A 22,348-nucleotide genomic window follows, 5' to 3' on the forward strand; every position below is an offset into this window, starting at 1 on the left:
ACTTTTCCTTCTTCTTTTTCTTAAATGGTTTTTGCTTATTTGGAATTTTCTCGCCGCTCCTCTGTGCTCCACGACTTCTAGTGCTTTCTCATCCACCCAGATGGGAATTTTTCTGGGGTTTGGAGACGCATCTTAAGCTCTTCCTGTTCCTTTTCAGTTCCCTTGGCATTACTGGCGACCTTGGCAGTTCAGCGCTTTGGCGGTTCTTGTGGGTCTGTGAGGTTCTCTGCCTGGTCCCCCGCCTTCTGCACAAGCCCCCTTTAAAGTGTTTTTTTTTTTTTAAGTTTATTATTTATTTTGAGAGACAGAGAGAGGGAGAATGAGCAGGGGAGGGGCAGAGAGATGGTGAGACAGAATCCCAAGGAGGATCTGCACCATGCGTGTGGACCCCGATGCGGGGCTCCATCCCATGAACTGTGAGATCATGACCTGAGCCAACATCAAGGGTTTGATGCTTAACTGACTGAGCCACCCAGGCGCCCCTGCACAAGCCCCCTTTATTTTTTATTTATTTATTTATTAAAAACAAATTTTTTTTAACGTTTATTTTTGAGACAGAGAGAGACAGAGCATGAATGGGGGAGGCTCAGAGAGAGAGGGAGACACAGAATCTGAAACAGGCTCCGGGCTCTGAGCTGTCAGCACAGAGCCCGACGCAGGGCTTGAACTCACGGACCGCGAGATCATGACCTGAGCCGAAGTCGGCCGCTCAACCGACTGAGCCACCCAGGCGCCCCTGCACAAGCCCCCTTTAAATCCAGGCTTCCCAGCGAGCTGCCTCCCTAAACACCAGCATCCTCCTTGTCCTTCTGTGCCCGAATCACTGCCAGTCCTGACTGACTGTTACATTCCCATTTCTGGAGCCATCTTCCCCTCCGCAGACCCAGACTGGGGCTCGCGTCCCTCTATGAGGAAAGGGGAGGGGCATTTGTCAGACCACATCCTGCTTTTCCTCTTCTCTGGCCCACAGCGGCTGGTACCACCAAGCCCCTTTGTGCCTCTCCCTTCCCTGGCCATGACTTAGTGGTTAAAGTCTGTCCAGAAAAACAGTTACTTTTTAAACAATTGAAAATATTGAAAATTAAAAATTTGACCTATAACATTGTGTAAGGTGTATGACATATTGATTGGATACATTTATATATTTTTGTCAGTTTTTTGATCTGAGTCTGGGTTTCTTCTTCCTTCCTTCCTTCCTTCCTTCCTTCCTTCCTTCCTTCCTTCCTTCCAAAGATATTTATTTATTTTTGAGAGATAAGAGAGACAGCACGAGCTGGGGAGGGGCAGTGGGAGAGAGGGAGACACCGAATCTGAAGCAGGCTCCAGGCTCCGAGCTGTCAGCACAGGGCCCAATGAGGGGCTCGAACTCACGAACCGTGAGATCATGACCTGAGCCGAAGTTGGACGCTTAACCGACTGAGCCACCCAGGTGCCCCAAGGGCTTCCTCATTTCTATAGTGGGAATAATAACACCTGTTGGGGTTCTTTCAAGGATTAAATAAGATAATAAATTCAAGGGCTCCTAGGAGAGTTTTGGATAGCTGCAGGCATCGAATGTTGATCTCGTGGCTCTCCCCTTCTGTCCCCTTATCCCCTGTCACCTCTTCTCCTGTGTCCTGGCTATGAAACTGTCAGGAGGGGTCACCCAAGCCCCGGCCAACATTCGAGCGTTGAAAAGGCTGCGCCACATTTGGTTAACTTGTCCCAAGCTGCCGGCTGGAGGGCAGAGGGTGGCTGCCCTTCTCTCGGGGACAGTCCCGGCTGGCTCACTCCCAGCGGACCGACCACCCGAGCTTGCGTAGACTTGAGGGGGTATCTGAGACGTGCGACTTCTAGCGCCGGTGCCAGAAGCAGACTCTACCTGCCCTGTCTATTGTGACCTCATCTCGCATGAGGTCTGCAGGGCTGGCACCGTGCTGGATCTTATGGTCGCAGTTTTGGCCAGGGGCCCCGGTTCTGGGCTCTGCCGGCTGGCTTACCGTTTTGCTATCTCTCCCCCTACTCAGCTAGGGACGTCCCCTCTCCACCCCCGTGGGGATGGTTCGGAGCTGCAGGCATGTGGCCCTGGAACCATCAAGGCACCAGCGTGGGCTCCTTCATACCACTGGTCCCTGCCGCTCCCGATCGCTTTCGGGTCGCCACCCCGCACCGCTGTGCCGTATGGGAGCCAATTACTGTGCGTCTCCCTGGGAACCCGTCCTCAGTCTGGCTCTGCTGTGATATTATCAAGACTCTCTCCCTGCTTTACCTGTCAGCTCTCGGCTGACCCCGAGAAGCAGATCTCTGAGAAGCGGCTGTCATTTCTGCGTCACCAGCCCGAGGCTGGGCTTCCCGTGCCAGGCAGGGGCTCAGACTGTGTCTCTGAACCCTTCTTATCAGCTCTGGGAAGCCAGGCCCTTAGTCCAGCAGCCTAACTTGTGTCAGCTGGTAGTGCAGCCCTGGGGGAGGGCCCCTGTGAGCAGAGCCCCTTTACATGGATGACCCGTGGACTTGGAGGCCTTTGACTTAGAAAGACCTGGTTTTCATTCCCGAGTCCACCATTTACTCACGGTGCAACCTCAGGGCCATTAGCCACCCTCTCTGGTCTTGCTCCCTTCTTTATGTGGAGAGCTGGAGGCGTAATACCTTCCACACAAACCCACCGAAGGAAAAGCTCTCGCCAGAGTGCGGGTGCAGTGCTGAGCCAGAATCTGGCGGGAGCTGACCCTTTCCTTGTTTCCCTTGCTGTGGGACCCTGGTTCATCTGTCTCTGGCCTCCCTGGCGTGAGACTGTCAGAAGTAGATGGGATAATAATAAGCAATGGCAGTCGTGATTTGACCTCTTTTTTTTTTTTTTTTTTAAACAAGCCTGGGACAAGTTAACCAAGTTTGACACAGCCTTTTACACACGGCTCAGTCACACCCAGCTTCACTAGACCCTTGGGGGTGGGGCACGGGGACTTGGTGACTCAGTCTCAGGAAGGAAGAGAAGCCTCTTTCACAGACTCCTCCTCCCCTTTCTGCCTGACCATCCTGGGGGTGGTGGACCGACCTCTAGGCTGGGCCTGGCCTCAGGAGGCCCCCCTTCTCTAGTGGTGAGCTGGAGTCTTGGGAGAAGCCTCTAGGTGTTTTTGAGTTTCCACTTGGTCATTGAGAAATGGGGATTTAAATGTCTATCTAACGGAGGTTTGCGGGGGTGGGGGGGCTGCGCTCCAATAAAATTATGGGCACAAATACTCATTGTAAAAAACAAAGTGCTGAGTGCATGGCGGTGGGAATGTGGTTATTATGTGATTTTTAGGGAAGAGCCAGTTCAGTGTCCTTCTTCTCTTTTTGGGGGCATGGGATGGTCGCAGGAGGGGTAGTCGGTGGGGGTTGGATAAGGGTGAGGGGGACCAGGGAGGGCCCTGGGGGTGGGGCCGAGGGGGTGCTGTAGACAAAAGGCCCACTGCCCAGTCGTCTGGGGCTCAGCTTGTCGCTGCCTGGCTGCATTGATTTACTTGAAAGTTTTTAATGGGTTATAATTGGAAAAGGCCTGGGTGAGATTTGCATATTGATTTGACATTTAAGTATATGATTAAATAAAAGCCGACTGAGGTCATCACTTGACTAAATTGGCTTAATGAGTGTTGATTACCCTGTGCATGTTAATTTCATTTGCCCTGATTACTCCATCCATCTTTCTCAGCGATCTGTTAGCACCTTTGACTGGATTGTACTTGTTGGGACGAGGAGCAGGACAGGGGTCAGTGGGGGTGGTCCCTGGTCTGTCCACCTGTCCATCTGGCTGAGTGCGGAGTTCCAGAGGTTCTAACCCCCTGTAGCATGTCCTCGGTCTCCCACCCTCTTCCTCCTAATCACAGAATCTGATCATCGACTCTTTCTAAGCAGGAAGGTCACCACCCTGCTGCCAGAGGAATCAAAGCCGCAGTAGGAAGAGGAGTGGGGGGCGGGGGGGGGGCGGGCTGCGAGAAGTGTCCCGTCTCCCCCCGCTACACCCTCCCCTCCCAACACACACAAGGACGCACCTTCCTCATGCGGCCTCTGGGGCCCTCTTCCACAGGTCGGCAGCATTTCTGAAGATGGGGACCCCACAGCTGGCTTCCATGTCTTCTGTTTGCCCTTTCCAGAGCCACTCACTCTCTGCCCTACTCCACCCTGCTCACCCCTGTGGACCCGTGAACGGACTCCTTTGCCCGCCTGACTTCCTGTTGGGTTCAGGCAATGGGGATCCCCCAGCAGGAAATTGGAGGGAGGGAGGAGAGTGAGATTAGGCTATTTCTTGCCTGGCTCCTTCCTGCTGGCCGAACAAAGGGCTGGGTGTCCAGCAGCCCAGCAGGCTGGCTTCCAGGCTGTCTCCCTCTGGATGGCTACTGTCACTCCTCTCCTTGTCCCCCGTGGCACCAGGGTGGTGACAGAGTACCAGTTTCCCCACAGATGAGCCAGAAGGAGGAACTGCCCTACCCTGAGGTTCCCCTATGCCCTGCCCACACCTTTGTAAATAGACCCTTCATAAACTCTCCTTAAATTACCCAATTTGAGTGTGCCATCTGTTTCCTGCTGAGACCCTAACTGTTACAGCAGGCAACATATTTTCCCACTCAAAACTCAGGACACGTGGTTGAGAAGTCCAAACGTGACTCAGGAACCGGGACCCAGCCCGCATCAATCCCACAGGATTGCTGTGCCTCGTGTGCTGGGTCCCGAGCACTGGAGGGGGCTTCACCCACGCAGACTCTGCCCTCACCGTCCTGCCTCCCCCCGCTGCCCCTTCTCTGCACCGGCAACGCCCACTACTCTGACCTTCCTGGGGCCCCCTCCCCCTCGCTCTCGCCGGACACCCTCGCCTCCAGCTTATTAGGAAAAGAGGCCAGTATTCTGTAAGGCTCCTTAATGCTTGGTCCTTTCTCACTTGTGACAGTTCATCTTTTGGGGATCATATTTCCTGAATCCTGTCCAGGACATATGTCCTCACCTCTGCCTGGTGTCCTCTCCCATCTGCTTGCTGCAGGGCCCCCCTGTGGTTCCTTTCCCCCTCTCTTGTCTCTTCCCTGAAGCGGGGACGGATTTCTCCCTCACGTCGCATCCTCTCCTCCATCGCAGGCAAACATTGACGGGGCTACATCAACTCCCTCTGCTCCCTCAGCCTCTCCGCGCCCCCTTCTGTGGGAGGCTCCTCTTGCCGGCTCACCACTGACCTCCATGGTGGCCGCAAGGGATTCCTCTCTGGTTCTGTTCCCCAGGCAGGCGGGGGGGTCAGCAGGAGCAAGCCCCCTCTCCCCTTCCCTGGACCGGCGTGGAGATTATAGCCCAGCATAAGGGCCTTTGGACTTCGGAAGCCAGAAAGATGAGCTGGGATGTGACATTGCCCTGACACACGTGCCTGGGTAGGTCAAAACCAGCTGGCCAGTCAGCAGACGTCCCCGTGTGGAGCCCACCTTCGCCTGACGTGGCACCTGGACACGGTGTCAGCAGCTCCTCTCTGTTGTGTAGACTCCCTTCCCCCACTCTCCCTCCAGCGTCGAACAGGCCATACATTCCGTTCCATACAGTCCCTTCGTCTCCATCCCAGGCAACACGCCTAGTTCTGGCCTCATCGTCTCTTCCCTGGCCTGGTACCACTGACCTTCGCGGCGCCCCTTTGCCTGCCATCGCTCCGTCTAATCCACTCTCTGCTCCTGGCAGCCAGAGAGGTTGTCCGGAAGCACAGATCTGAACCTGTGATTACCCCTCTGCTTGAAGCCCTTGGCGGGTTCCCATCACCCACCGGTGCAAGACCCAACTTTTTTTTTTGTTGTTGTTAGAGAGTAGGGGAGGGACAGAAAGAGAGGGGGACAGAAGATCTGAAGAGGGCTCTGTGCTGACAGCAGAGCCCGATGCAGGACACGAACCCACGAACCACGAGATCATGACCCGAGCCGAAGTCCGACGCTTAACCGACTGAGCCACCCAGGCGTCCCAAGACCAAACGTTTTTAGCATGGCGTGGTGTGGGCCTAGGGAACTCCTATTCATCCTTCAAGGCCCATTCCATGGTCTTCTCAGTAAAGTTGTCTCCACCCCCAGACCCAGCAGAGATCCTCTCCTGCCCTCCTCTGAGCCCCGCACCACCTGGTTCTTGTATCTGCCAGAGAACACATGACAAGGTATCATAATGATCTGTTTCTACATCTGCATTTTCCATTGTCTGGGAGCAAAAAATCGCCTCTAAGGTGTCTTTGTAGCCTTAGGGCCCAGGACAAGACCTGGCAGAGGGAGTCATCCATTCATTTAAAAGATATGTGTTTGGGCTTCCTGTAGAAATCATTGTTCTAGGATAAGGCACCGGGGTACAGCAGTGAAAGAGAACAGACAAAAATCCCTGCCTTCCTGAACTTACACCGTAGCATCGGGTGGAAGGAGGCAGACAATGAACAAACAAGATGATTTTTTTTAATATATAATTTATTGTCAAGTTGGCTATCATACAGTGTATACAGTGTGCCCTTGGTTTTGGGGGTAGATTCCCGTGATTCAGCACTTACATACGACACCCAGTGCTCATCCCAACAGGTGCCCTCCTCAATGCCCATCACCCACTCCCCTGCCTCCCACATCAACCCTCAGTTTGTTCTCTGTATTTAAGAGTCTCTTATGGAAAAGAGAGGCAAGTGCTGTGCAACTTTCTCTAGGTCACAGCAAACGAGGGGAAAAAGTAGTGCTTGAACTCAGTTCTTTCATTCAAGTCTTTTGCACATTCCCCCCCCCCCCCCTGCAGTTGTAGACCCTGGTTGGACACTTCTCTGGAGGATGTGCCCTTGGGGCCCCTCCCCTAGCCCCTGTTCCTCCATCAGGAAGGGGGCTGGGGAAGTCTTGTTTGCCTGCTTCCCTTGGGGGATGGAGCTGGTGGATGTATTACTGCCCTGGGGCTGCCATCACAAAAGACCACAAACTGAGTGCCTTCTAGAAACAGCGGTCTATTTTCTCACGGTTCTGGAGGCTAGAAGTCTGAAATCAAAGTGTCAGCAAGGCCACGCTCCCTCTGAAGGCGGTAGGGAAGAATCCTCCCTTGCCTCTCTGTCCTAGTTTCTGGGCACCTCTGGCAATCTTTGGCGTTCCTTGGCTCACAGCTGTGTCGCTCCAGTCTCTGCCTCTGTGGTCACATGGCCTTGTCCCCGTGTGTCTGTGTGTCTGTTCTCCTCTGGAGAGGACCCAGTTATGTTGGACGAAGGGCCCACCCTACTGCAGTATGACCTCATCTTATCTTACATCTGCAAAGACCTACTTCCAAAATAAAGTCATGTTCACGGGTACCAGGGGTTAGGGATTCAATATATCTCTGGGGAACACAATTCAACCCACTATCGCTGGCGTGAGGAGAAGAGAGAACAGACAGGGGAGGCTTGGAACCGAAGATAGGAACATTAGACCCGTCTGGGCCTGGGGCCAGGCAAAATCTGGCTTCTTGTTTGGGGGCCCTGAACCTGGGAAGAGGTCACCGGGCCTCCAGCCTGGAGCCCGGGGAAGGAACCGCAGGGCTTCTGGCTCAACCCCGCCTAGCTGGGCTGTAGGTGGGGGTGACTCAGAGATGGGGCTGTCAAGCTCGAGGGTGTCCTAGAAACGCAATCCTGTGCTTCTGGTATATTTCCCTCACCTTATGGGGCCGAGAAATACAACATTTTTGGAAACTTGGAAAGCTTGGGTTAAAAAAAAAAAAAAACAACCCAAAACCTTTTATTTTTCTTTATGGGGAAAAGAGAAATTTTGGGAAGATTGGAAACAGACGCAATACTTATTTTTGTAGTGTACCCTTTTCATATCTAAAGTCACTCTCTCAATTTAGGAGTGCAAATGCAAACCTTATGTAATTTGGTTTGCTCAATCAAATGATCGTGTTTGGCAAATTCAATCAAAAACTATAGCTTGCTCAGACAATAATGACAAATTTGCTAATTGAGGCAAGTTTTCGATGCTTTAGACTTTGTGACAAATGGAACCCTGGGCAGCTGAGGGCCAGGCATTAGCTCCTCTGAGGTGAGCAGAAAAACAACAGTGTGATGGGAAGACGGACTAACACACGGAAATACACACACACGTGCACACACGCACACCTATATTCTCTACAATAAAAATGCCAAATACAATATAATGTTATTAATATTAAATAACAACAACTATGACTTGCTAAGCACCTGCTATCCTGTCTCGCTTCACTTAATCCTATGAGACCGTGCCGTCCCCACTTTACAGAGGAGGAAACCGAGGTTCAGAGAGGTTAAGCCTCTTGCACAAGATTCTACAGCAAGTCACAGGTTGTGGCTTCAGATATATTAGAAGCTGAACTTCAGTTCTCTTACCAATAAACGTCTCCTTCTGTCATGACACCATAAAGCTATCAGCACACAGAAGCCATAAAGCTGTAGGAATTTCTGTTTCTTGGCTTTGGTGTTGTCTACTGGGTGAGGCAGCCATGGCTGCCTTCTGCATTAGGAAGTAATCTGAGAACATGAGGGTACCTTGAGACCCTACAGGAACTAGGGCAGGGACAAGGCAAGGATGTTGGGCCCTAGGGGGATAGTTTGAGGATGCCAGACAACAGAGGCCAGGTGTTAGGTGACCCGGGGTGGGGTCCAGAGGGCAGCTAACCGTGGGAAAGGCAGCTGAAAGGGAGTGACGCAGGGGGTGCTGGCATCCCTGGGCCAGGGGCTGCCTGGGTTGGTCTCTACGAGGCCGAAGATGATGCTGGAGACTGTACCAGAATTGAGCTGGAAAGAGGCTATTCTTGATAGAGCACTCCAAGCTTCAGAGATGCCCAGGTTCTCCATAGAGATAGAGCAGCACAGGAGAAGGTGGAGAGGGGGGGGTCCCAGTGAAGCCAGGCACAAAATCTAGAAAGGAAGCTAAGGCAAAACGGGCCCAAGTCCTGAGCATACCTTTCTGCCCCTGGACACCCTGTCCAAATCAGTCTCGTTTCTGACCCGTCTGTCAGAGCTTTCTGCTTCCGTCCCTTTATGATTTTACCTTGTACCATCTCCAGTGGCTTTGGAGGAAGGTGGGTCCCCAGGTCCCTGCCTCCTCTGGACTTGGTCTTCCTGCCCTTCCAACCTGGCAGTGACCGGCAGAGCTGACTTCCTCCTGGGCCACCTGCACCTGTCTGGCCCCCTGACTCCCCTTCCATGTCCCCTATGCCCTCCATCGCCCATTCTCTGGGCCCCAGACAGCCCTTCCTCCAGGGGGAGGGAGCTGGTTTCCTGGGCAACTGGTGGGGGACGGGGAAAAGGGGGAGGAGGCTGGTATTCCTGCCGGTGAGGGCTTGGAGGAAGCATATGCCATCCCGGCTGCCCTGTGAATTATTCAGCGGCCGTGAGAACTGACTCACTCCCAGTCTGCCGTTTTCTTCCGAAACCTTCCTGCTATCTCCTCCCCAGCAAGCCCTCTCTACCTCTGTCTTGGGGAACTTAAACCCCTGTCTGGGGCCTCTACCCCCAGAATGTCCTTCTCTGCGTATCTTTAAATCTCCCACCCGTATTTATTATTACTTATTCTTTGGCTTTCTCCTTTGAGCCACTGTCTGGCTGTTTCCTCTGTACTCACCACTGTGCTCAGTGCACAGATGTGGAAACTGTACCCACTTGGGAAGGTGAAATAATGTGTCCAAGATAATACAGTTATGAAGCGACTGAGTCAGAATTAAACTTGGGTCTGACTCCAGGGCCTGTGTTCTTGGGTCTTGGCATGGTTCTAGGAGCAACGGAGAAGATTCTCTATAGAGTCTGTCCTGGGGCCGCCTCGCGGGGTGGCAAGAGGGTGTTAGATACGGCAGGCGAGGCTGGTGCAGGGTTTGACCTCGTGGGCTGTGGATCTGAATCTAGAACCTGGTCAGGGGTGTCGCCAGTGAAGCGGCCCTTCTACCGCAGGTCTGTTGCAGGTTTGGCCAGAGTGGAGGTTCCTTAGAGGTCTTCTGGCCTGGCCACCTCACCCTTCAGAGGAGCAGGGCCAGGCCCAGATGCCTCACCAGCAGCCCACGGGCCTCTCTCTCCTGGGCCCTGGCCGTTCTGAGGAGAGGAAACCCTGCTCAGGGAAACCTGGGTGAAGTTTCAATACTGGGGGTAAAGGTTGCTCACAGAGGGGCCCCAGGGGAGACCTGGGAAAAGGGTCAAAGGAGCTGTGACCCAAGATGGCAGCGGCTGTGGAGGCCCCTGGGTAGTCTCTGGTCAGGCCCCAGGAAGCACCCTGGAAAACGTAGCAATGCCCCAGCAATCCAGGTGTGGACCTGAGTGGCCCCCACGAGGGGTCCAAGGGCTGTGACCACTCACGGGCTGTCGTTCTGAGGTGCAGACAGACATGTTGTGCTTGGAGGCCAGGAAGGGGCACTCTCCCTGGCTCACTCAGGGACTCAAACACGTGTTGCAATTTTTTATCTAGTCGGTGGGGCTTCCTGTAACTAGGGACGCCTCCCTGAGAGGTTATATGCTGGGATCTCTGGAGGCCCCAGGCTCCCGAATTTGTTATCCCCCCGCCCTGCTCCACGTGCCTGATGAAGTTGGCGCGGATAATCTCATCTCCCATTATGTTCCCGAGGGGCTCATGACCCCTCTGGAGTTGTCAGCGGTGCTGTGTTTCTGCTTTAGACTCGGCTCAGGGATCAAATCAAGAGGGGTCATCTTCATTGGAATTTTAAAAATGAGCCACCTTGTGAGAAAAAGGCTTGGGTCACCGTAGCATCCACCCAGCAAGGCACTTCCGGGTACCCCTGAACCTTTGCTCACAGGGTTCAGCTGTGATGAGGTTCAGATCTACAGCTGGTGAGGGAAGGGGCAGAGGCTGGTGGTCGGAGCAGAGGAGTTAGCCTGCTCAGGCATGTCATCTGGTCTCTCGAATGCAGTGGCTCCCCCCCCCCTCACTCCCACCCCAGGCCCAGGCCAAGGCTTATCTCACAACAGGCAGGTCCCCTCCCAGTTTCCTGTCCCTGGGGACACAGCCCCCATCTGAAGCTGTCGCTGAGGTGGGGGGCATTCTGTTGCAATCTGGAGGGCTGCCACTAGGCGGACGGTGGGGTCTGTCCCCTTGAACAGAAAGCCTCTCCATGGTTGTGGATAATTGTAAGCATATTTAATGTTTTCCCAACTCTATGCATTGTAAAAACAAAACAAGAGAAGACAAAACCCCGATTCTGTGTGTGTGTGTGTGTGTGTGTGTGTGTGTGTGTAATATGTGTCTATGTGCCGTCGAATTTATTAAATAACAAAGCGTAACAACTAACTAATCTCTAATGACTACATATAAAAAGTGATGGCTAATTTAGAGCAAGATGTAGAAATAGCCAAACATCTGGGCAAATCAGGAATCCGCACCGGCCCCTCCGCTGGCAATAATTAAGCCTAATTTTATTTTGACTCTCAACTTCCCTCATTCTCAGGGCAATTTAATTTGGGCTTCTCTGAGGCTTGTCTGAGCCCCTGAGACCTCTGGTCAGCTAGACGAGGTGTTAAACCCCGAGCCTTTGCTTTCTGCGGCTTTAACTGTCCCGGTGAAAGAACCTTATCTGTGATTGCTTTCTGCAAATCCTGGCAAGGCCTTTGGTCCCCTTTGTCTGGGCTCACGGCCCCTTCCTCTCCCCCTTTCGCTGTGAAAAACGGACGAGACAGGGGATCATGCTGCACACGGGCTACATTTTCCAAGGGCTGTCTTTTTTCCAATTATAAAAAAGCATTTCCTCACCCTGACCCCTTCTCCTGGCCAAACTTCTCAACCTTTGGAGATGTGTCTTGTCGGAAATTTCAGTCTGCTTTTAATTCTTGAGGTCATCCATTAACCTCGTGACTTCACGGCACTTTGGCTCAGGCAGCCTCCTCTTTGTGGAACTCTGCCCTCTGTTATGGAGGTTTCGAGTTAGGGCAATTACAAGTTATCTCAGCCTTAGGTTTTTGAAACATGATGAAAAGTGCATACTGACGTTTTAAAATGAAAATGTGTGCCTTCCGCAAGGGAGCTGTGATCTGGTAGAGGATGTGTCAGAGTCTAGGGGGTCTTAGGACCATCAAGGGAGCAGGCCATAGACCCCCACTCTTTTCTGCCTCCCCCCCATACCCAGGCACTTGTTGCTGTCTACCCCAGAGCCTGGCAACCTTTAAGTCTTGGGGCAGGAGGGAAGTCGGGAAGGAGCTAGAAACAAGACAGGAGAGAGGGAAGGACAGACACCCTGAGCTCGGTTCAGATAAGAAAAAAATTTGTTTTTTCAGTGCAAATAGGTGGTTTTATTTATTTATTAAAAAATTTTTTTTAACATTTATTTATTTTTGAGAGACAGAGAGAGGCAGAGCATGAGCGGGGGGGGGGGGTGGGGAGAAGAGAGAGAGAGAGAGAGAGAGAGAGAGATACAGAATCCGAAGCAGGCTCCAGGCTCTGAGCTGTTTGTTAGCACAGAGCTTGATGTGGGGCTCGAACTCATGAACTGCGAGATCATGACCTGAGCTGAAGTTGGATGCTCAACCGACTGAGCCACCCAGGCGCCCCTGTTCAGTTCAACTTTTAACATTCACAAAGCACTTGCTGAGTGCCAGGCTTAGTTCCAAGTGTTGGAAATTCAGAGCATGACCAGCCATATAAGTTGTGGGGTACGGTGCAAAATGAAAACGTGGGGTCCTTGGTTCAAAAACTATTTGAAAATTTCAAGATGATGATATAGAACGTTAAATCAAATGTGTGTGAGGGAGGGGCCAGACACATCCCAAGGTGCCTTGGCGACCCGAGGAATATAGTTGGAAACACACTGACAGGAGAGCCTGGGGCAGGGACCCCGTGCAGGTGGGTCATGTCTGGGACCATCTCAGGGAGCAGGGAGATGAAGGCAGGGAGGGAGAAGCCACAGTAGGAGCAAGTTATTAAGGTTGCTTCTGGGGCCAATGGGAGCATGTTCCCATGAAATGACCTATGAATGTTCCAGAACCGTCTGCCTGAAGGATCAGCGCCGAGGTGTATTTTCCCAACCTTCTAACCCCACTGGTTGAAGGGTGCCCCTGGGGACACTAGCTTTCTTGCATTTCTGAGTTGAGCTTTTACTACAACCAGGTGAGTTCCTAAGCTCCTGGAATGTTTGAGAAGGTCCTGGGGGGCAGCAGAAAGATGCCCGGACACAACCTCTTTGAGGTGGGACTTTTCAGTGCTGTGGACCCGAGCTTGCGGAGAACTGGCCACAGGCAGGAGGGGCTGACATCGCGGGTGGGCTGGGGGTGGGGGGAGGTGACACCCGGCTCACAGGTGTCTACTCCAAAAACTTTTGAGCAGGGGAGGGACACGGTCGTTCTGCATGTTGGGGGCTCTTCCCTGGCATCTGGCGAGGAGACAACCATCAGAAGAGGGGACAGGAGCTGCCCTGTCTGTGCCCCCACAGCCCTCGAAGGCCCCGCCCCTGCTCTCACAATTACTTCGGGCCGTCCTCTGGGGCCTAGTTATTTCCTCCTGCTGTTGCGCTATCAGGGGCCAGGCCCGGGGCTGATTAGATCTCCTGGGCCAGCGACCGGTGGGCCCGGTTGTCACAAGTCGCTGCCTAAGCAGCCTGGCGCCTTCCCATTTGTCACCGATATTAGCACTCTCACAATGACCTGCCTGGAGTTCGAGAACGGGTCCCGGACGGCCAATGTGGATTTCCAATTTAGAATTTCCGTCCATTTACCAGAGAATCACCCCTAAAGAACACCATTTGCGGAGCTGACAAAGGCCAAATTAGATTTCAGATTCCACCGCTGAGTGTCGGTGACAGGCCGAGGGCAATGAAACAGTGGAGGGGAAACTGCAAACACCACGTTTGCAGGAAGACGTGCCGGCTCGTCCTCTCACCCACAGCCCCTATTTCTCTTCAGCTGACCTGTTTCTCTGGTCCTATTTCTCTGAAGCTGCCTCTGCCCTTGGCTCCGTGAACATTCTTAGCCCAGGTCCCTTTCTGTGACTTCTTTGACCTGTATCTGTCCCTTTGCGTTCCAGGCATCTTTCCTCGGTCCCCTCACCCTCTCCCTGCCTTTGCTCCTTGTGACCATGTTTTTCTGCATCCAGCCCCTGGACCTCTTTCTCTGGGGCTCTGCCTCACCCTCTGTCCACTTTTGGTGGCCATCTGATTCCACGGATGGAAACCTCTATTCTGTGCGATCCGAGGGCTGTGGCAGAGATGATGCCACGTGTTCCCCGGAGCCTATTGTATTCCTTCCCTGGGCAAGTTGGAAGACCCTGGAAAGGGATAATGTTAGCTTGAGGCTCAAAGCATGAACAGAAGCCAGCCATGGGATGAATGGGAGAGAGCATCTCGGGCAGAAGCTGGGATCAGTGTTCTAAGGGGCAACGGTTGGCCCCTGGGGACTGACAGAGGCTGAGACGACCGGATGTGTCAGAGGGAGTTATGGGTTCCAACTCCGTACTCCCCTGTAGCGGTGTGATAGATCCACACACCTGCAGTGGCCTCCTGGCGGCAGGAGCAGGAGCACATTTCGCCACTGTTTTCTTTTAGGGCTTGATCGTGTGACTTGCTTTGGCCAATGAGATGTTGGTAGACGTAATGGAAGTAGCAATTTGAATTGTACTTGTGTGGTGGGCTTGTGGTCTTGGGTTCTGCCACTGCTGAGAGAAGGGCATGCCCCAGAGTGCCCCGGAACAATGAGAGATACGCGCAGGGCTCTGCACTGTCCTCCTCATCTGCCTCTTGAGGCCAGATGGGGCTCCTGTGTCCCAGGCTTGTCCGGCCAGCTGCCCGTTACTCACCATCCTGCCTCCTGCTGGTGCTCTGTGTGGGTCAGTGTTGTTTCCATCATGTTCGTTCCTCGGGTCGGAAAGGTTGTCTTCACCTCTGGCATACAAGCAGTTCCCAGGTCCTGTCACGCTGACCTCCTTAAGAGACCTGACATGGGGCACCTGGGTGGCTCAGTCGGTTGAGCGTCCGACTTCGGCTCAGGTCACGATCTCGCGGTCCGTGAGTTCGAGCCCCGCGTCAGGCTCTGGGCTGATGGCTCAGAGCCTGGAGCCTGCTTCCGATTCTGTGTCTCCCTCTCTCCCTGCCCCTCCCCCGTTCATGCTCTGTCTCTCTCTGTCTCAAAAATAAATAAATGTTAAAAAAAAATTTTTTTTTTTAAAAAGAGACCTGACTGACGCCCTTTCTCCTCCTCCAACATCTCCCGGGAACCTTCTCTGACCTTCTAGAGAGGCAGGGCCCTTATCATACGTTTTCTGCTTCTCTGCTCTTCTCCTGGGCAGCACTTAATTGCACTTGCAATGAAATAAATCATATATTTAGTTTTTTTAGTGTCTGTATTTCTGCTAGACCGTGAAGGCAGGGGCTGTTTCTGTCCTGACTATGTATCCCCAGTACCTGGCATAGCTGGTGTATAGAAATACGTACGGGGGGCCTGGGCAGTAACGGGCAGGGGTTCGAGACTGGGGAGTGGTGGGGCCAGTGCCCTGGTGTTCGGCACCTGCTCAGAAGAACACTTAGTACGCTCGGGTGCAGAGCCCTGAAACTCTTTGCCCGGGCTCCCCCGCACATCTCTGAAACAGCGGCTGCTGAGGCTTTTGTTCTATGACAGGAGGCGAAGCAGCTACAAGGTCCTTAATCACCTCTCCACAAACATGGGGAAGCCTCATTAATCCCAGTGAGCGGATGATCTATTGTTTCCAGCTCAGGTCTCTGGTGGATGGGCCTTCCTCTGCAGAGGCGGGAACCCCATGCACGCACAGGGGCCGCCCATCCCCTTCTCTCCTGCACTTGACCTGCCAAGACTTGGTGATGGGACCCTTGGTGGGGCTCTTGGCCCAGGTGAGCCCCGGACTGAGTCCAGGACCAGTCCTTCACGGTGACCATTGCTCCCCTACCCCATGGGCAAAGTTGAAAAGCTGCATTATGTCCTGTGCTGCGGGGAAAGCGGCACTCAACGCGCTGTTGGCGGAGGTAGGTGTGCGTGTGTGTGTGCGTGTGTGTGTGCGGGTGTGCATGTGTATGTGTGCCATCTGGTAGCATGGGTGGTTAAACTCAACTCTGGAGCCAGACCGAGTTAAAATCCCAACACTGGCACTCGGCAGCTACGTGAGCTTGGACAAGTCCCCTGTCATCTGCGTGCCTCTGTGTTCTCATCTGTAGAGTAGGGATAATAGGGGTGTCTCCTCATAGGGCTCTTGTGAGAGCAGGTAAGCTGATGTGTGTAAAGACTAGGTTTAGGTCCTCCTCGATCGGAACTGAAACCCTGCAAAAGCCCTATTCCTTCTCCTCACCCCAAACCTCAGGGCGAGGGTTGCTATGGAAACGTGGGGTGTCACTGGCTTCTCCTCGGCCAGGGTTTTGGGTCCTTCTTGGAAGTGAGACTCTAAACTCCTCCTGGCTTTGCTTCTGACTTGTGTGAACTGGAGCCGTTTGCCTTTCCGCGAGGCTTCAGTTTCTCCACCTGCACAACAAAGGAGCTGGCCTAAAAGAGACTCGAATTTTATTCCATGTGCCACTTCGGGTCGGCTGGCGGCAGCCAGAGACCAGGGTTGAGAAGGATTCTGGAGCCGCATTTAAGCTCTGTGGGAGAAAGTGCCTGGGATTGATTAGTGATGTCGGCAGTGGACATCGGCGGTGGATGGGAGAGTGGGACATTTTGTACTTACCATCCCTAAGCTAGACGCTTAATTTCCGAGGGGTCCACCTTCTTGATCTAAAGGTGTTCAGTGCTGTGCATGTTCAAGATGAGAGTCATTAATAATCTAGACATACTCTAGGCATTAGTCCCAGGTAGCCACTGTGCTTTAATAGTATTCGGGTTCAAGGGGCGGGGGGAAGGAGTCTTCTAAAGCTCTGTCCCCATTTACCCATAAAGGTAGCTGGTGGTCACCAGGAAGGAGAGAGAGACTTTGGCTCCCGGGAGTGGAACCCACATGGGGTTGGAAAGCATGTGGGCAGGAAATAACTAGCCTGGGAGGGGCCAGGATAGTGAGCACCAGGGGGTCCCATGACACACGCAGCACTGGGAGAGTTACCTGGGGCTGGAAGGGGCGGGGATAGACACTAAGAACGAGGGAGCCAAACTTACAAGTGTTCTTGGGGCTGGCTGTGCCCAGAGAGGGGCTGGTGGTTGGGCTGGGATAGAGGAGGCCTCTCTGGGAACTCCTTCCAGAGCACTCCAGCTCAAAGCCCTACCATATTGGCCTCTTTTTAACAGAGCTCTCTCCTGGACCTTGGAATTGGGAAGCCAGGGCCAGGAAGCCAAGGCCAAGAAGAACTCGCTGGGCTTGGGCTGCAGCCTTGAAATGGGAAGGTCCGAAAGCAGAGGGTTTTTTTTCTGGAGCCTCCTTGGAAGCCTTGAGGTCATTATGGATTGCAAGGTATGGAAGAGGTGGGGACAGAAGAATGTGAATAAGGGCTCTATTCCTGGTGATGGAGGTTTTTTTGGAGGACATCTGTCACGGGCCCAAGGGTTTCCTAGCCTGCAGGCAATTTTAGAATCGATAAAGTTCATAAGCACAGAGCTCATCAACAATTAAGCTCGTGTAACCATCTCTCTCTTTATAAATTCACTGAAAGTTAGGAGAGCGAATTTTCATTGTTCTTTAAATTTATTGTCTGCTAACTCAATCAAGGTTCTTTTAGTAACTTAATTGTTTCTGGATTCAGGAGCTCCGAACTCAACAAAAGTGTCAGAAAATGAAGTTGATAGTTTAAAAAACTTTATTCTGTAGCCAGCAAGTACCCCTTCATATCTTTAGACAAGGAGCCATTTTCTGCACTTAGGCTCTAAACACACAAGCCCAGGGCACGGTCTATGGAGCTACGCAGCTGGGGTCACATATAGCTCTGGTAGTCAGACCTGGGTTCAAGGTTCTTCCCCTGCCCTTCACTGCCACGTGCAGGTATGTGACCTTGGGCAAGTAATGTAGTCTACTTACACTTCAGTTTCTTTACCTGTAAAATGGGTCTAATAATACCTACCTTGCAAGGTTGTATGATTTAGTAAGGTACATAATTGTATTTAAAGCACGCAACAGAAGGCAGTCTGACACGTAGAAGGTGCTTAACAAATGGTAGCTATTATTATTTTGGGAGTAAATGCAAATTCGCAGTAACATTTAGCTGCAGGAAAGCATGGCTTCAGCCACTCATGCCGGAACACCTCGATACGATAACATAAATACAGGAGCACATAGCTACAGACTACAGCTAGAGCCCTACTCATGATACAGAAGTTGCCACTTATCTGTGGCTTTGCTTTCTGCAGTTTTGGCTACCTGCGGTCAGTTTGGGTTTGGAAGCAGACAGTCCTCCCTCTGACGTATCATCAGATGGTCAGCAGTAGCCTAACGCTATGTCACATGCCTGCATCATTCACTCACTTCATCTGGTCACGCAGGCGTCGTATCATCTCACGTCAGCACAAGAAGAAGGGGGAGTATAGAAGGCTAAGATATTTTGAGAGCTACCACATTAACATAACTTTTATTACACTATATTAGTATGATTGTGTTATTTCTAGTTATTGTTGTTAACCCCTTACTGTGCCTAATTGATAAATTCAACTGTATGTATATTTCAGTGCTATCTGAAATTTCAGGCAACCCCTGGGGGTCTTGGGACGTATCCCTGTGGAGAAGTAGAGCCTACTGTATCAGAATCAGTTGCGTGGTTACAGTAATAACTCATAGATGCAGTAACACACACAGCCACAGATACGTATACACGTGATAACTCTCAGCCACACTAAGGTAGATACGTAACAAAGTAACAGAGCCAAAGTATCAACATGCCGTATCACACAATACAGTGATATGTATGTGATAGTAATATATAGATACATAAAGCTAGATACAGTACAAATAAATACTGTAAGTTTCAGCTAAGGTAATATTCCCTCTAACAGATAGATAGCTCCAAAATTACGTGGATCCCATAATATGGTTACAGCGTCTTATGGGAATTGTCATGGATAAGTACAAGGACAGGTGGACAGAGGAATGCACCGTTAAAGACCTGTAGGAGCACTGATATAGACAGGTCGTGTTGCGTCCAGCGTTCTCTCTGCAGTGGGAGTTTTTACACTTTTTGAGCCGTATCTTTTCTAAGAATCTTACAAAAGCTGTGGATACTCTTCTTAGAAAAAAAAAACAAACACACCTCCCTAAATGCATTTGTAAATGGCAAAATTTTGTACCCAGATAGCCTTAGCTCTAGCCTGGTATTTAGGCACCCTGGATTCAAATACTTGAGAATCAGAGCAAGGAGAAATAATCTCTCAAGAGATCAGACTTCAGTCGACAGGCAGGGCACAATCCAGGCTGGTGCCTCGGTCTTCTTCCTGCTTACTGGACTCTGATCCGATTTGGCATTTAGGTGACCCAGACTCTCATTCTGCTGGGGCAAGCAGAAACCTATCTCTCTTTTTCTCTGATCATAGTTTCGATGCCCAGCTACTCTTGTTTGCTAATCTTACCTCTGCTGAGGCCATCAGCTTTGTCTGAGCAAACGTTTCTTTTGACCGATGTCCTGTAAACCCCCAAAGGTCAGTCCCCAGTAGAGCACACATGGGCCGGTTGGGTCTTTTGTACAGGGATATTAGCGGCTCCTGCAGCCTGGCTGGCAGTGGAAGAGGAGTAACTACTTAGGGGCAGATGTTGGCCCCTGGAGCCAAGCTGATAGACTTCTTCCTAATCCTATTTCCCTGGACCAGTGTGGAGACCCAAGTCCTGACTTGCTTTATTAGTTAGCTACTGCTGCATAACAAAATATCCCCCAAGTTAGTTTAAAACAGCACACATTTAATATTGCTCATGGGTTTGCAGGTCAAGTGGATGGTTCTTCTGGTCTGGCCAGGTTTTAGCTGGACACACCTGTGCATCTGTGGTCAAATGGCTGGTCTAGGATGGCCTTGATTGGAGCAAGTGGCCCAGTTGGGAGCTCTTTCCACGTGTCTCTCACATCCCTCCAGCAGGCTTATCACACGGCGGCATCAGGATCCTGAGTGGGACAGCAGGGTTGGGGGGTGAAGAGGGAGGAGAGGCAGAGAGAGACAGAGAGACAGAGACAGAGATGCAAGTCTCTTGATGCCTGGGCTTAAAACTGGCGCCCTGCCTTAAAACTTCTGCTACATTCTTTTAGTCACAGCAAATCATAAGATTCAAAGAGTGAGGAAACAGACTTCACTTCCTGATGGAGGGGGTGCTGAGTTACATTGCAAGGGCGTTGATACAGAGAAGAGTAGAAGATGAGGGCTATTTTCATAATCACTCAACCACACATACTGTTTCAGGGGTCATTGCCGGGGCCTCTGCTGAGCCCTCGTTTGGATCCTTGAGCAGAACCAGAACTGTGTTGTGGGGGGAGATTTCCAAGCCCGCATGCCTGATGCCTGGCTCCGTGTGGTCAGCGGGGCACAACGTCTGACCCTTAACCCTCACAAGCTCCTCTTCCTCTTGGCTAATTGGTCCAGGGTTACCCCACTGGGATCCCAAGTGGTGTCTCTACTGGCTTCCATCTGTGCCTTGCAGGATTTTCCTCAAACAATGAACTGGGCCACATTTCTCTCCTGGGAATTTGAAGTTGGGGTGCAGAGGTCTTGGGACAGTCAGTGGTGAGTGGACTCAGAGGGCTCACGGTGTGGTCCCAGGGCGGGCGGGGGGAGAAAGCAGGGAGACTCAGAGAGAAGCAGGGCGGAGACAGGCCAGCTGGGGCCAGAACGAAGGTGGAGGGAGAAGAGGCCAGGTCCCAGTTTCCATAAAACCTTGGTGAACTTTATCTTCTGTCCTTGAATCCAGGGGAACCTCTGTGTCTCTATGCCGCAGTCCTCACTCTTGCTCAAGAAGGTCTGACGGGGGCTCTATCCTTTTAACCGGACACTGTTGCTTATAGGACTCCTTTTGGGAGAGAGGGCAGGCCAGACATCTCAGCTTCCGTGGCAGGGTGCCCAACTGGAGAGCGCCCAGCTGGGACCCCCCGGCTCTCCCATGTATCCCTCCACATGTGCCAGTGCGTCTGGCATTGAGAGCTCAGCCATGAGAGCACTAGCTCTTTAGATCTAGCTTCTGCCCTAAATCAGAGAGACAATTGGTATCTGATAGAAGGGATAAGAAGGTCACTGACATTCGTTTCTGAACATACTAGAAGCTCATAGGAAGAGGGCCACATCACTCATCACAGAGATGGTTTCTCTAAACTAGGTTTCAGTGTTCTTCTTCCTTTTGCTTTCATATAGGGCTGATCAAGAAATAGACACCTGAAAAGGGTTTCTACACCTTCTTTTAAACTCTCATTGAAAGCACTGTCCTTTAAATATCTTCTATATAGAGTCCTATGAGGGTGATGAATTCCTTTAAAAATTCACTGATAGATACATGTCACGAAGAACATTTCACAAGAGAGACTTCTAAAATCCGATCTTTTCTCCTCTTGCCACGACTGCCAGGGAGCTCACACTACTTGCAGACAGCTCCTGATGGCGCCCATGTCTCTCCGAAAGCATCCTCTGGCTGGGGGAGAATCAACGAAGGATGAGCCTTGATGAGCTTAGAACGGAGAGACTGCGGTCTCCAAGTGGGGGTTTCAACATGATCTTTTGGAAGTGGGAAGAAAATACCAGGGCTGCCGTGTATGTTAATTTATTTAAAAACAAGAGCCAAGTTCATCTTTCCTAACAGTTAACATATGGATTGACACCCTGGTGTCCTGTCATATGTCAGGCAGTCACGGGATACGAAACGGCCAAGGTAGACGGAGGGAGGAGTGGAGCTCCACAAGCAAGGGGGTTAGTGGTATGTTTGGCCTCCTCTGTCACTTCTGGTTCTATATTTCCAGTTTATAAGTGGTTGGTTGAGGGATCTATGGGTTATGCCATCTAGTTTGATTTTCAATTTTTTATTTGAAACTTAAAAAAATTTTTTTTTTAATTTATTTTTGAAGGAGAGAGAGAGAGACAGAGCATGAGCGGGGGAGGAGCAGAGAGAGAGGGAGACCCAGAATTTGAACCAGGTTCCAGGCTCTATGCTGTCAGCACAGAGCCCGACGCGGGGCTCAAGCTCACGGACCGTGAGATCATGACCCGAGCCGAAGTCAGAAGCTTAAATGACTGAGCCACCCAGGCGTGCCTGAAACTTTTAATTGAAGTATAATCTCTACACAGAGAAGTGTACAAATCATAAGGATACAGGTCAATGGATCTTTGGGAAGTAAGCACATCCATATAAACGGCACTCAGAATAAGAAACGTAACATAAAAAAAAAAAAAAGTAAAAGTGCCAGCAGACCATTTTTATGCCTCCTTTTTTTTTTTTTTTAAATTGATTTACCATTTTTTTAAAGTAGGCTCCAAGCCCAGCATAGAACCCAACATAGGGCTTGAACTTACGGCCCTGAAATCAAGACCTGAACTCAGAGCGGGAGTTGTACACTT

The 22,348-nt window shown here is 51.5% G+C and overlaps 1 long non-coding RNA gene across 1 annotated transcript; it reads left to right on the forward strand.

Annotated features, from left to right (window-relative positions):
- Positions 1-15,575: 15,575 nt before the first annotated feature.
- Positions 15,576-21,909, forward strand: LOC109502233. The gene is made up of 3 exons (XR_002160702.2): positions 15,576-15,888; positions 17,135-17,297; positions 21,859-21,909. It is a non-coding gene; the product is annotated as an uncharacterized LOC109502233 (long non-coding RNA).
- The last annotated feature ends 439 nt before the right edge of the window (positions 21,910-22,348 follow it).

This window comes from Felis catus, chromosome C1, assembly GCF_018350175.1.
Source record: "Felis catus isolate Fca126 chromosome C1, F.catus_Fca126_mat1.0, whole genome shotgun sequence".
Classification (NCBI taxonomy): Eukaryota; Metazoa; Chordata; class Mammalia; order Carnivora; family Felidae; genus Felis; species Felis catus.